We start from the raw sequence: 12,830 nt of genomic DNA on the forward strand, positions 1-12,830 counted from the left end.
TGTGAACGGCAGGATTCACACAGTAATGTAGTTTACATACAGTTTGGAAAGCACCCGGGCGTCGAAGACACTCGCTTCGGAAATGTCCCTCATGTCTGCTGCCTCTACTATGTTTTGAATGACAGACTCCTTAATGGCCTTGTCCTTGAGCACATATAAGTTGTATTTAGAATTCGGGATTCTATATTTATAGATACTCTGTAATTCCCTTCCTCCCTCCTACCTTTCCTCCCTTCTTTCTTTCCCTTCCTTCCTTCCTTCCTTATACCTGTGCTATTCATGTCTGATATGATAGATTAGTATCCAATTCATTCTAGCGTCCTATAAAGAATCAGGAGTGTAGAAAAAATGTTTTAATTATTCTGCTCATTGTACCACTTTCCACTCCCATCTTCCTCTCTTCCTAACTCTATATTTGAAGTTTCTTGAAGGTGTTTAGGGAATAACATTGACATCTCTAACAGGTCATTACTATTACTGTTTAGATTGTGAAGTTATTTGTCTGAGGTTCTTTCATCAACAGAATTCTATATATTTCAGACTTTCCAAAAATTGCTGATTCTTTTGTTAATTCCTTTCCTACTTTCCAATGATGTGATAAAGTTACTGTGTCCTTATATCTTTTTTCCATATCTCATGATTTATTTGCTTAAACTGGAAGTCTCTCTGTAGTTATCTTTGATCCAGATTTGCTAATTATTTGGAAATAGTTGAGCTTTATTACCATTTTAATCTTTGTGCTTAATCTATACACATCACTCACACAAATTTCCGTAAAAATTGTTATTATAGCCATATATTCAGTTTATCTAAAACTTCTAAGAGAGCTGAAGCCACTAAAACAAATAAGGTTCTCCATAATAAATTATCACAAACATTTCTATTTCACTTGATCCTAAGGAAAATTTCCATTTTGACTCAATTAAATATGGGTTTGGCTTTAATCCACCTAAATGAAACTAATTTTCTTTATTGTTTGACTTAGAGAAATATAAATTACATAACTACAAACTTTTTAAAAATTGAATTTGTAGATGATGACTTCTCTTATAATATTAGGAATACCTCCCACAGGAAATAAGACTAATGCTATCTCTTTGACTTTTAGAAATGTTAATATATTCTGTAATTGTTGTATCCACAATAAGTAGGTATTATGATATTCTTTTTTCCACTTAGGATGTTAAATATTTTATAAATTTTTTTGCATGAGGTACTATATATATATATATATATATATATACTGTCCATATCTTTATATGGTATCTTAGAGTTAATGAAATAAAGTTGTTAGTTTAAGCAGCAGCAACCTTCCCAGAACTAAGTCTACTAAGATATTAAGAAAAAGGAGGGAGGTTGGCAATATTTTGGCTGCCTGAAAAGGCCAATTTTTCTTTTTCCGTACACTTGATCCCTTAAAATCTTGGCTTAAGACTATGGTCTCTGAACCAGGAATTATGGAGAATAAGAAAAGCTTCCTCCTTTCCCTGCTCCATTTCAACAAAAAGTAGAAAAATATTCCCAATAAGTGAAATGAGACTTAATTCTCTTCTTCTATTTCCCAGAAAGCTGCATCACCAACTCTTGGGGGTGGGGGGCAGGGAGGGCCCGTGAGTGAGGCCCCCCAAAATAAATTCTTTGAATAAGAAACTCCTAAAAGGGGTATATTATAGTTGCAAAACAGAGTGTAAATGTTTTCATATAGGATGATATAAAAAAGAAATCAGAATGTGGAATGATGGAGCACAGGAGAGAGGAAGAAAATAATAGGGGGGTTAAATACTTTCATCATATAATATCAGGAATCAAGAATTTATAAAGAAAATTCAAGCAGACGTTTAACAATATTGTTTAAAAGTGCAAAGGCAAATACAGAAGAATGAAAAATAATAATATAAATATTAAACCTGAATAGGAAGATGTAAAAGATCCTGTATAGGACTTGAATCCCTCTCTTTTATATCAAAAAGATCAATCAAAAATATTATCTAAAATTTAAAATTGATAAATTAACAAATGTCTATACAACCACATACATAAATCTAACTCAACAGGATGGCTCTGAAACAAGAATTGCTCCACAAAATTGGTCTCACCGTGTAGAAAGGGTCTGGCCCTTTATATCCCTGTGTCAGTCAGCTGTTTGTATAGGTGTGGACAAACCTCCCAGATGAGACAGGTCCTGGGCTAATGGCTGTTCTCAAGAGAAAAAGGGAACTGCCTTGGCAGCCAATACTCAAGGCATCTGGGGGGAGGTGTACCAGAAGGGTCATGGGACTATGATGCGGCCCAAGAGCATAAACTCTAGCATGCATTCCTAAAATTAGTTGATTCTTGTGCTGATACTATTAACTTTCTTTCTTAATTGCGGTAAAATGTGCTACATGTAAAAAACTTAGAAAACATAAAACAACACATTTTTAAACAGTTAAGCATAATCTCAAGGCTCCACACATGATAACTGTTAACCTTTTGGCATAGAAAGATTTTTATATCTATACTGGCAATATACAGTTTTAGACTGCTTTCTCAGCACAATATTTAATGTCTTTTATTAGTACCTTTCTATGTCATATAAATGTCCTATAATTCTCAAAGATATCACAATATTTTGTTATTATGTCAATATACCACAATATACATGATGTCTTCTTTATTGAACATTTATGTTGATTCAATTTTTCAAAATTCAAAATAATGATAACGTGAAAAACTTTTTATTTCTTACGATCTAGCTGAGTCATTGTGTTTTATTTGTTTGTTTTTTAATATGTGCTATGTGTGAATACCAATGACTGAAAATTTGCCCCAAAGCCCAATGTTAAATGTGCAAACAATACCAGTTGTCATATTGAGGGTCATTGCATTTATCTTTTTTTCTATCAGGTTAGGGGACATTTTTTCCTAGGACTGCTAGTGGGCATATGTTCTGTGTTATCTTTGCTGCAACTGGGATCCCTCTAACTTTCATATTCTAAACATATTAGTAAATTAGTTTCTCTTACATTTGAAAAACTTAGAAACTACCTTGAACATAAGGGAGTAAATGAGGTAAGTCCTTTCTGTGTGTGTGTGTGTGTGTATGTGTGTGTGTGTGTGTGTGTGTGTATGCGCGCACGTGCACGCGGGCACGTGTGTATCTGTCGGTCTCTGTCTCTCTGTGTCTCTCTATCTCTCTGTCTTTTGCTCTCTCTGTCTCTCTCTATGTGTCTCTCTGTGTGTGTCTCTCTGTTTCTCACACACACACAATCTAACAGACAAGTTTTGTTTTTTTCAAATATATATTATGTGGAGTCACAAGCATAGATTGACTAGGCATATGACACTTAATAAATACTTATTAAATCCATGTTAAATGAAGTTTGTGGGAGTAGAAAAAGCAAGTTATTCTGTGTTATAAAACAACAGTGAGAAAAAACAGTATTTAAGAGACCATTTATTTCCTCTAAAGTAATTTGCCTCTAATCATTTAACTTATGAATAGTGGTGAATTGTGTATGAACTAAGTGTTCTCGGAAATCATTTAGTCAACTCCTTTAATTTACAGAACAGAAAAACATCTCATAAAGGCTATGCGACTTGCCCAAGATTACCTAGAGAATTAGTGCTGGCAGTGCTGGCACTAACCGCAGAGATGTCTGGGCCAAGGATTTGTCCACATATCAACTTGAATCACATGCGGTCAACTCAGTAATTAGCACAAGTTTTATCCTTTTTCAGAAAATTAGAAAAACAGTTCTTTATTACAATGATTAAGAATTTATTATTAAGTTGTAGACATTCTTCAAGAAGATATTTCGCTTTCTAGAAAGGATTGTAAAGAATGATTCCCCTTCAGAGAGCCTGAGGGAACAGGTGGGCAAGGTGAGACTCCCACTAATCATTGATGTGATCCTAGTCTTTAATTCGGGTCAGAGCACTTCACAATATAGGCACCACTTTCTTTGTTATTTCTTTGTATTCTTTTTGGAGGTCTATGGTTACTGTAGGATTTGCTCTGCGGTTAAATTATAATATTATATTGCCACAAAAGAAAATACAGTATACCTCAGGATCTAATATAATCTCTGTAACAAATTAGTTATCGAAATACAAATCTCTTTGTACAATAGTATTTTAAATAGTCACCCTTGTTATTGTAGTACTTAGAATTCATAGTCCCTGGTGGTATGAAGTAAACTATATTTAAATATAAGTAAATATATTTACATACATCAATGATAAACAAATTTTCTAAATGTTTAGTTGCTATCAGAGTTTAATGAAGGTATAATAAATGGTTTTTTCTTCTTTTATTTGACTTACATCTCATATAATTCTGGCCAGAAGTCAGGGCAAAAGATACTAGATGAATGATAAATGATGACTTTATAATGAGTAGAGACCTGGAATCATATGATACAAAATAACTGATAAATAAGAAATTATAGAACGAATGTCTTGATTTTGTTTAAAAATGTAAATATAATTTTTTTCTGTAAGACTTTAAAACAATAAATGATATATTTATTGATGCCACTTAGTGCCTTGATCATTCAGCTGGCAGTTGTCTAACTTACCTTATTGTACAAACAGGCAGGAAGGCTTGGGGCTGTGTCCAGATTGATTGTCCTGGGGAAGACTGGGAGTGTAAAGGCAAAGCCCAGAGCAATGAGGACCTGTACACTGATATCTAGGCAAGGGCAATATTAGGAGGAAATGTTAATGTAGGAAATTAATCTTAAATCAAGGTCTAGATTCAGAGAATAGAGAAGAAAGAACAGGAGAAAAGAAAAGAGATTAAAGAACAAAGGATGACAGGAGGTAGAGCAAGAGAGCCTGGACACACTCGCAGAGACAGGGTTATTCAAAGGAAGGATCTCTTTATAGGGCTCTAAGCCTTCAAGCAATAAAGGAACATATAGTCACTAAACTAGTGGAGCAAACAATAGTTTTTGAATGCTGCTGGTTTATGATATATCTGCTAACATTGTATCTCTTTTTCTAATATATTTTAGAAAAATGTTTATCTTTGAAGGAGCTAATTTTTCATTATAATTGGATCATTTTTGTTTCTGGCATTATCACCATTAATTTTCATGTCATTAGAGAACTGGACTTACTTATTCATTTACCACTGTAAGTGCTATTGGTTTAGGAGACTATATAATAGGTGAGTCTTAACAATCTTGAAATAAATTTCACTATCACAGCAACAGATTGAAAGAGATGTAAAATAAAGGCTCAACTAGAAATGTTAACAGATTTCTTAGAGATAAGATAAAGGTCAGGCTTTTTAAAATAAATCCCCTTTGTATAAATAAACTAACTCATCCACCTTCCTCTCCTCTCAGTTATCACTGACTATGCAATTAGTTACAGAATCATTCCTTTTAAACTAGATCACACATGATAAACAAAATGCATCTATAATCAAAACACCGGGCTTAAGTGATTAATCCTCTATTATGTACTTTATGTAACTTTCCTAAAAGTTTTTCAAATTCCTCCCTCAAAAAAAGATGGAAAAGGAGAAGAATAGAGTCATACAGACATTGTTTTCATAAATATCTGTGAATCACAATTAAAATAGCTCATAAATTATTTTGGACATGGAATTCTACTGGCAGATCTCTTTTCTACAATAATTTTAAAGATGCTATTCCATTGTCTCTGGCTTCCAATAATTTTGATGATAAGTCATCTGTTAGTCTTATAGTTGGTCTTTGACGTAAGAAGTCTCCCTCCCACTACTCTCCCCCATCCTACATGCTTTTAAGCTTTTATCTTTGTCTTTGATTTTCAGCAGTTTTTAACTATTATCTACTTCAGTGCGGTTTGCTTTGTATTGATTCTGCTTAGGGATCACAAAGATTATTGAATTGAGGAATTGAAATCTTTTGTTTTGAAAAATTCTTTACTATCTATTTAAATACTGGTTATTTCATTTTCTCACTCTTCTGCTTCTGGGACTCCAATTACATGAATGTAAGACCTCCTCACTAGGTTTCACAGGTTCTAATGTGCTTTCTGTGTTTTCCATTTTTTTCTATGACTTCACTTAGGGTATTTTCTATTGATCTATCTTTTAGTTTATGAATTCTAATTTATGATATATGTAATGTACTTTTAAATCCATTTAATAAATTCTTAAAGTTAGTATTTTTTTAATTATAAAGTATCCATTTAACACGCTGCCCTTTTGGAAGATACCAATTCTCTGGTGAAATCTTTCATCTTTTCATCTATCTTTCCATATTATGTTTAAAAACATAATAATTATGAAATAATTTTTCCATTCCAATTCTGTATTTTCTAGCATTTCCATTTACCTGCCATTCGTTTCCATCTCTCTGCTGAAATTTACCCTCAACTTTTTCTACATGTTATCCATTGTTTCTACTATATCCTTTACCATATTTGACATAGTTATTTTAAATGTCTCTGATAATTCCAGTATTTTTTCATCTCTAAGACTATTAACTGTATTTTCTTTTGATCATGTATTACATTTTAGTCCTCCTTTATCTATGTTTTTATTTTGTGCCAGCCTGTGTGTACAAGAACAATGGAGGCTACAGAGAATAATGTGTACCTTCAGAAAAAGACATATTCCTTTCTTCTTTCAGGTTACTAATATGAGCAAGTGGCATGGGGATGAGGTGAAACTATTGAATCTTCAGATGATCTGAGTCTAGGCTTTGTTACAGCTTTACTTAGATTTAGTTCATCACTGGCTTGAAATATTTTGAGGGATGAATCAAGACATACCCTTCAGAAAGGCATGGGAACTGAGACCCAGTGATTTTCTAGACAATCATGGGAGATCTTTCTCTAGTTTGCAACCTGGCCACAGCGTTTTGGGTTCCTAGGGTGTTCTCTTCACTCTCCAGACCCCAGTTTCTCCCCATTGTCAGCCACTGACTTCATTGCAATGAAGGCTAATGTGCTTCAGGCAAATACCCTGCATTCTCCTGCCCTGCTTCTGGTAGATCATCTCTCTTGTGCATCAATCACAGTGGGTATCACTGTGGGTATCATCCTATAGGAAAGAAAGCAGCCATGATTATCTTCTATCCTCAGAAGGGCTTGTCATTTTGTGAAATTTAGTTCATTCAGGGTTCTTTTTCATGTCCTCAGCTCTTTGATTTAAAAAAAATTAAACTATGATTTTGTAGCTTATCTAGATTTTTTTCTTTGTCAGTGTGGATAGGACAATCTCGTGTGTCTTTCTACATACCAAATCAGAAACTCCTTTCATTTTCTTTTTAGTTAGTAAAATATACATTCAGATTATGGCAATAGTTGGGACTCCTAGTCTTAGGTATATTTTGCTTTGATTGGTGTGTGTGTCCACGCACATGCATACCTGTGTGTGCATATGCAAGTGTTTTAGAGGCAGTGTTTGGAAAAAGCTGTGCCAGAGATAATTAATCAAATATCATTTGAAACCAAAAGTGAGTGTAGCCTTTCAATTATACTTATTCAGTTTATTATCTGATAATTATGCTTAATAAATCTTTGTTGATTAATTTATAAAATTATAAATATTGAATAATTTAATTTCTGATAATTTAAAATATTTCCTATTGCATGCTCTAATAAGTACAGTTAAATTGTATTCTTATGATAAATCACAATATATTTATTGTATTATTTGTCTCTGGTCACTTTTCTAAAATAGATTTCGATCATGAAAAATAAGTGACAAGAACTGAAGGGACTAAAAAGTTGTAGAAATTGCCATATTAGGACAATGGAATTATAAGTGATTTCCTTTTTCAAACTGTTCTTCCAATATTTTTAATGACAAAAGCAATGTGATTATAGAATTTTAAACTCAGAAATACAGACAAATGGCATAATGAAATGTACTGTATGTTTGTTAACAAAATCTAAATTCCTTTTAAAATAATTTTGTGTTATGTATTTATCTTTTTCTTCCTTCATTTTAAAGGTTTCCCAGTGGTAGCAATGATAAGTAAATTACCTGATAGCAAAATATTATACCTATTGCTATTCAAAAGGATAATTTTCAAAGGGGAAGAAAAATTTTCAACCTCCAGCTGTGCTCTAAAAAATAGAATCTGAATACTTGTCATTTAAATTGTAATTTATCATTCCTTGAAAGCAATGATAATTTCAGATATGCTTTATTTTCATTTCTAATTTGTTTTCAGGATGAAAGGAGGCATTTTTTCTAGGTATTAATCAATGGAAAGAAAATATTATGAAGAAAATTCAGTATCTGATTATTTGCATGTTATTTGCTTCCTGTCTTTAGTTTCAAATCCTATGAAAGAAAATGAGAACATCGCTTACTCAATCTTATTATTAATTTGGAAACTCCATGGTCTGGTCTGGATTTGATAACCAATCTATTTTATAAAATGGAATCAAAGCTAAATAAGGTCACAACTGAAATAAAAGTTGAAGAAAAAAAGAACTCAAATGCCAAATATCAATAATGCTTAGCAGGTTTTCTCCATCCCAACTGCAGAGTGTTTCCACAGAGCCCTTTCAAAAGAGTCAGAATAGGAAGGAGAAACAGAAAAACAAATGTTTCTCCATAAACCTCTTATGTGAGTTGCATTTCCACATCAAAATTTATTTAGTTTTTATTGTCATAAAAAAAATAATTTAATAATATAATGCAAACCTCTACTTGTCCACCATCCCCGCATCAGCCTCATCCTGTGTTTGGATCCACATTAGCGTTTGTATATAATAGAAGCTTATTCTGAAAACTTTCAGTAAAGGTAGAAATATGCATGTAAAAAAAACTATGGCACTATATCATCTGGCTCTATTTCTTGTACATATGATTTCTTTTTTTCATCTTAATGTAGTAAAATATATATAACAAAATTTATCATCTTAACTATTTTTAAGTGTACAGTTCAGTGGTATTAAATATATTCATATAGTTATGTAATCATCACCCTCATACATTTCTAGAATTCTTTTCATCTTGCAAAACTGAAACTTTATACCCATTAAATAGTGATTCTCCTTTCTCCCCAACTCTTAGCTCCTAAAAACCACCCTCTACTTTCTGTGTCTATGATTTAAAATTTTTTTTCAATTACAGTTGACATACAATATATTAGTTTCAGGTATACAATAGTGATTAGACGTTTACATAACTTACGAAGTAATCACTCAGATAAATCTAGTACCATCTAACACCATACATAGCTATTACAATATTGTTGACCATATTCCCTATGCCGTGCTTTACATCCTCTTGACTGTTTTTATAACTGGCAATTTGTACATTTTAATTCCTTTCCCTTTTTCACTCATTCCCCTGCCCCACTCCTATCTGGCAATCATCAAAATGTTCTCTTTTCTGAGTTTGTTTCTGTTTTGTTTGTTTATTTATTTTGTTTTTTAATTTTCACATACAAGTAAAATCATATGGTGTTTATCTTTCTCTATCTGACTTGTTTCACTTGGCCTAATATCCTTAAGGTCCATTCATGTTTTCACAAATGGCAAGATTTCATGGCTGAGTAATATTCCATTGTATATATGTACCAGTTCTTCTTTATCCATTTGTCTATCAGTGAACACTTAGGTTGCTTCCATAGTTTGACTATTGTAAATAATGCTGCAATATATCTTTTTGAATCAGTGTTTTAGATTTCTTCAGAAAAATACCCAAAAGTGGGATTCCTGAGTCATATGGTAGTTCTACCTTTAATTTTTCGATGAATTTTCATACTGTTTTCCATAGTGGCTGCACCAATTTATAATCCCACCAAGAATGCTTGAGGATTCCCTTTTCTCCACATCCTCACTAACACTTTTTTGTTGATTTATTGATGACAGTCATCCTGATAGGTGTGAAGTGATATCTCATTGTGGTTTTAATTTGCATTTCCCTGATAATTAGTGATGTTGAACATGTTTTATATGTCTATTGACCATCCATATGTCCTCTTTAGAAAAATGTCATTTCAGATCCTCTGCCCATTTTGTAATTAGATAGTTTCAAGGTTTTTTTTTCGGTGTTAGGTGTATGAGTTCCTTACATATTTTGCATATTAACCGCTTGTCTAATGTATCATTAGTGAATATCTTATCCCATTTAGTAGGTTGTCTTTTCATTTTGTTGATGGGTTTCCTTTGCTGCACAAAAACTCTTAGTTTTATATAGTCTCATTTGTTTATTTTTTTCTTTTTATTCTCTTGTCCAAGAATACATATCCAAAAATACATTACTAAGAGCAACATCAAAGAATTGACTGCCTATGCTTTCTTCTAGGAGTCTTATGGTTTCAGTTCTCACATTTAAGTCTTTAATCTATTTTGAGTTTATTCTTGTATATGGTGTAAGAAAGTGATGCATTTTTATTCTTTTGGACTTGTACACATTATTTGTAATTATCAGTCAAATGTTTCTTAAAATTTGTGTTTTTTTCTTCCAGTTAAATAAACGACACTATTCTAATTTTCTTTCAAGTCCAGGGCTCTTTATTGTGTATTTATAAAGCTCTTTGTGGTAGACATGACCAAATATCATCCAGATTGCTCCTTCTTTTATCTTTTCTCATCACATGCAACAGAGAACTTTGTCCTAATTCCATCTTCCCAAGAGAAATAATCTGGATAAGTGAACAGGAAAAACTGTAACATTAGAGACCAAGCCAGATTCACTCTGGATCACCCCATTGTCCTGAGCGTGTGGAGGTAGAGGGCATGAGGTCCATTCACCATCGAGCTTTGATGATTCACTACAGCTCAGGCAGGAATTCACACAGGGGCCTGTGGCAGTGAACAGAGCAGGAACTCAACTGAGGTGTCACTTTGACAGAGATATGAGTGATTTAACAGTGGTCAGAAAGATCTGCTTTGTTTCTCTGAGTATAGCTTTGGTATAATTTCAAAGAACCACCTTCTAGTGGTTGGTACGATATCCTGTAGCTTTACGTGTCTAGTTCCAGGGGCAGAGCAGGAAGAACCAAGAACAGTCCTTTGGACAAGAAATGCTCCCCAAAGACTTCAGGGGATTACCTTCAGAAGGGTGACCCTAGAGAAGAAAGGGACCCATTTTAAGCACTATTGACACAGGGCCTCCAGCAGTTTGATCAGAACATTGGCAGAAGAGATGTTGCTTTGTACTTTTGAGTGGTAAATAGGACATCCAAGTTTTAAAACTACAGACTAAAACAGCTGAGAGAACATACTTCAACTTAAAATGTTCAGGTAAATGCAGCAAAAATCATATAAAATGGTATAACAATAATAAAATAATTAAAACCAGAAGAGAAATAGAAAGTATAAAAAACATGAGAGGTCAAGACTATCTTAGTTAGCAATAAAAAAAGAGCCAAAGTACAGATGCTGGGACTTATCCCTCCTCACGCCACCCCCTCCCCCCTGCCCACTACCACCACTACTACCATCCTTCCTTACCAAGGAGCATCCCGGTTCCTTCACAGACTCCCTATATCATGGTTTGCTCAAGGCAGAGTTTCACTGCAAGGACTCTGGGGTCTCACACTGAAGCTGAGGCCTCCAGGCATATTGTAAACCTTCAGACAGAAACTGTACCTTCTGGCTCTATTCTAGCCATCTTTTCTTCATGGGCCCAGAAGGTATAGAAAATCAATGCCCAATTCCTTCTCAAGAAGTACATTTGAGTAGATGTATGTTTTATGCTTGCTATTTTAATTTTTAAAATCCTGTTATTATTTCGTTTTATTAAAGAATTCCCAATTAACTGAATCACATGTAAATCTGGGTTTTCATTTTCTCATGCCCAGTGAAATCCTAGCTGGTTAGTTCACAAAGCCAGCACTCAGAGTAGCACCATTTGTTCTCCTACAAACAGCTACTTAAATGTAGACATAATGTCTAAAAAGAATTCAGTGCCTCTGAAGGACTGGCCTTAAGAATAAATACTTAGAAAGTGGTTGCTAATGTTACCCTCAAGTGTTTTTCCCTTGGTGCCCATTTTTTTAATGTAGGAAGAAATAGTGCCCTGCAGACTCACTAAGCTTAGACTTGTGGATTTGGCACCATTCATCAGTCATTCTATTCTTATGTCATTGAAGGCAGCTGCTTCTACAAGTATAAATACGCACAGATCTCCTCAGGGCGCTGGCCCATATATGATAGACACTGGAATCTTGGAGTTGAGGTTGAAAATGATTGCTTTTCTCACAGCTTTGATAGTATTACTACATATCCTTCTAGCGACCAACTTTAGGGTTTTTCCCCCCCTGAAATTTCACACTAATGATCCAATATGTGACACTTTCGTTTATTCGCTGTTTGAGGCCCTCAATGATACTTCCAATGTGGAAAGCGGTCTCATTCATCTCTGAGAAACCCTGCTCTGCTATTTTTCATATTGGAACTCTCATGACTGGGATGATAGGCTTCCTAGCGAGACACTCCAGACCAGAAGTTCTCAACTTTTTAGGCACCAGGGACCGGTGCTTTTATGAGAAGCTAATGCCTGATGGTCTGAGGTGGAGCTGAGGTGGTGATGCTAGCGCTGGGGAGCGGCTGCAAATACAGATGAAGCTTTTGCTCGCTTGCCTGCTGCTCACCTCCTGTGCAGCCCTGTTCCTAACAGGCCACTGACCGGTATCGGTACATGGCCCGGGGATTGGGGACCCCTGCCCTAGATCTCATATTTTCTGTCGAAAAAAAAAATAGTGAATTTTTGTCTTTTTTCTCTACTTTATGAAATATTTTCTTGGCTTTATCTTTCAATCCTCTATTAATTTTTTTTTTCGTTTTGGAGATAACAGTTTTCAAGTCCGAAGCCTTTTTTAAAAAAAAATGTGCTGATTATTTGTTTTTCTTATCATCCAGTTCTTATTTTCAGGAAGAAA

General features: G+C 34.1%; 1 pseudogene; it reads left to right on the top strand.

Annotated features, from left to right (window-relative positions):
* The first annotated feature begins 1,037 nt into the window (after window positions 1-1,037).
* LOC118615103 lies at window positions 1,038-8,447 on the top strand (annotated as a pseudogene).
* The last annotated feature ends 4,383 nt before the right edge of the window (window positions 8,448-12,830 follow it).

This window comes from Rousettus aegyptiacus, unplaced genomic scaffold (genome assembly GCF_014176215.1).
Source record: "Rousettus aegyptiacus isolate mRouAeg1 unplaced genomic scaffold, mRouAeg1.p scaffold_m13_p_3, whole genome shotgun sequence".
NCBI lineage: Eukaryota > Metazoa > Chordata > Mammalia > Chiroptera > Pteropodidae > Rousettus > Rousettus aegyptiacus.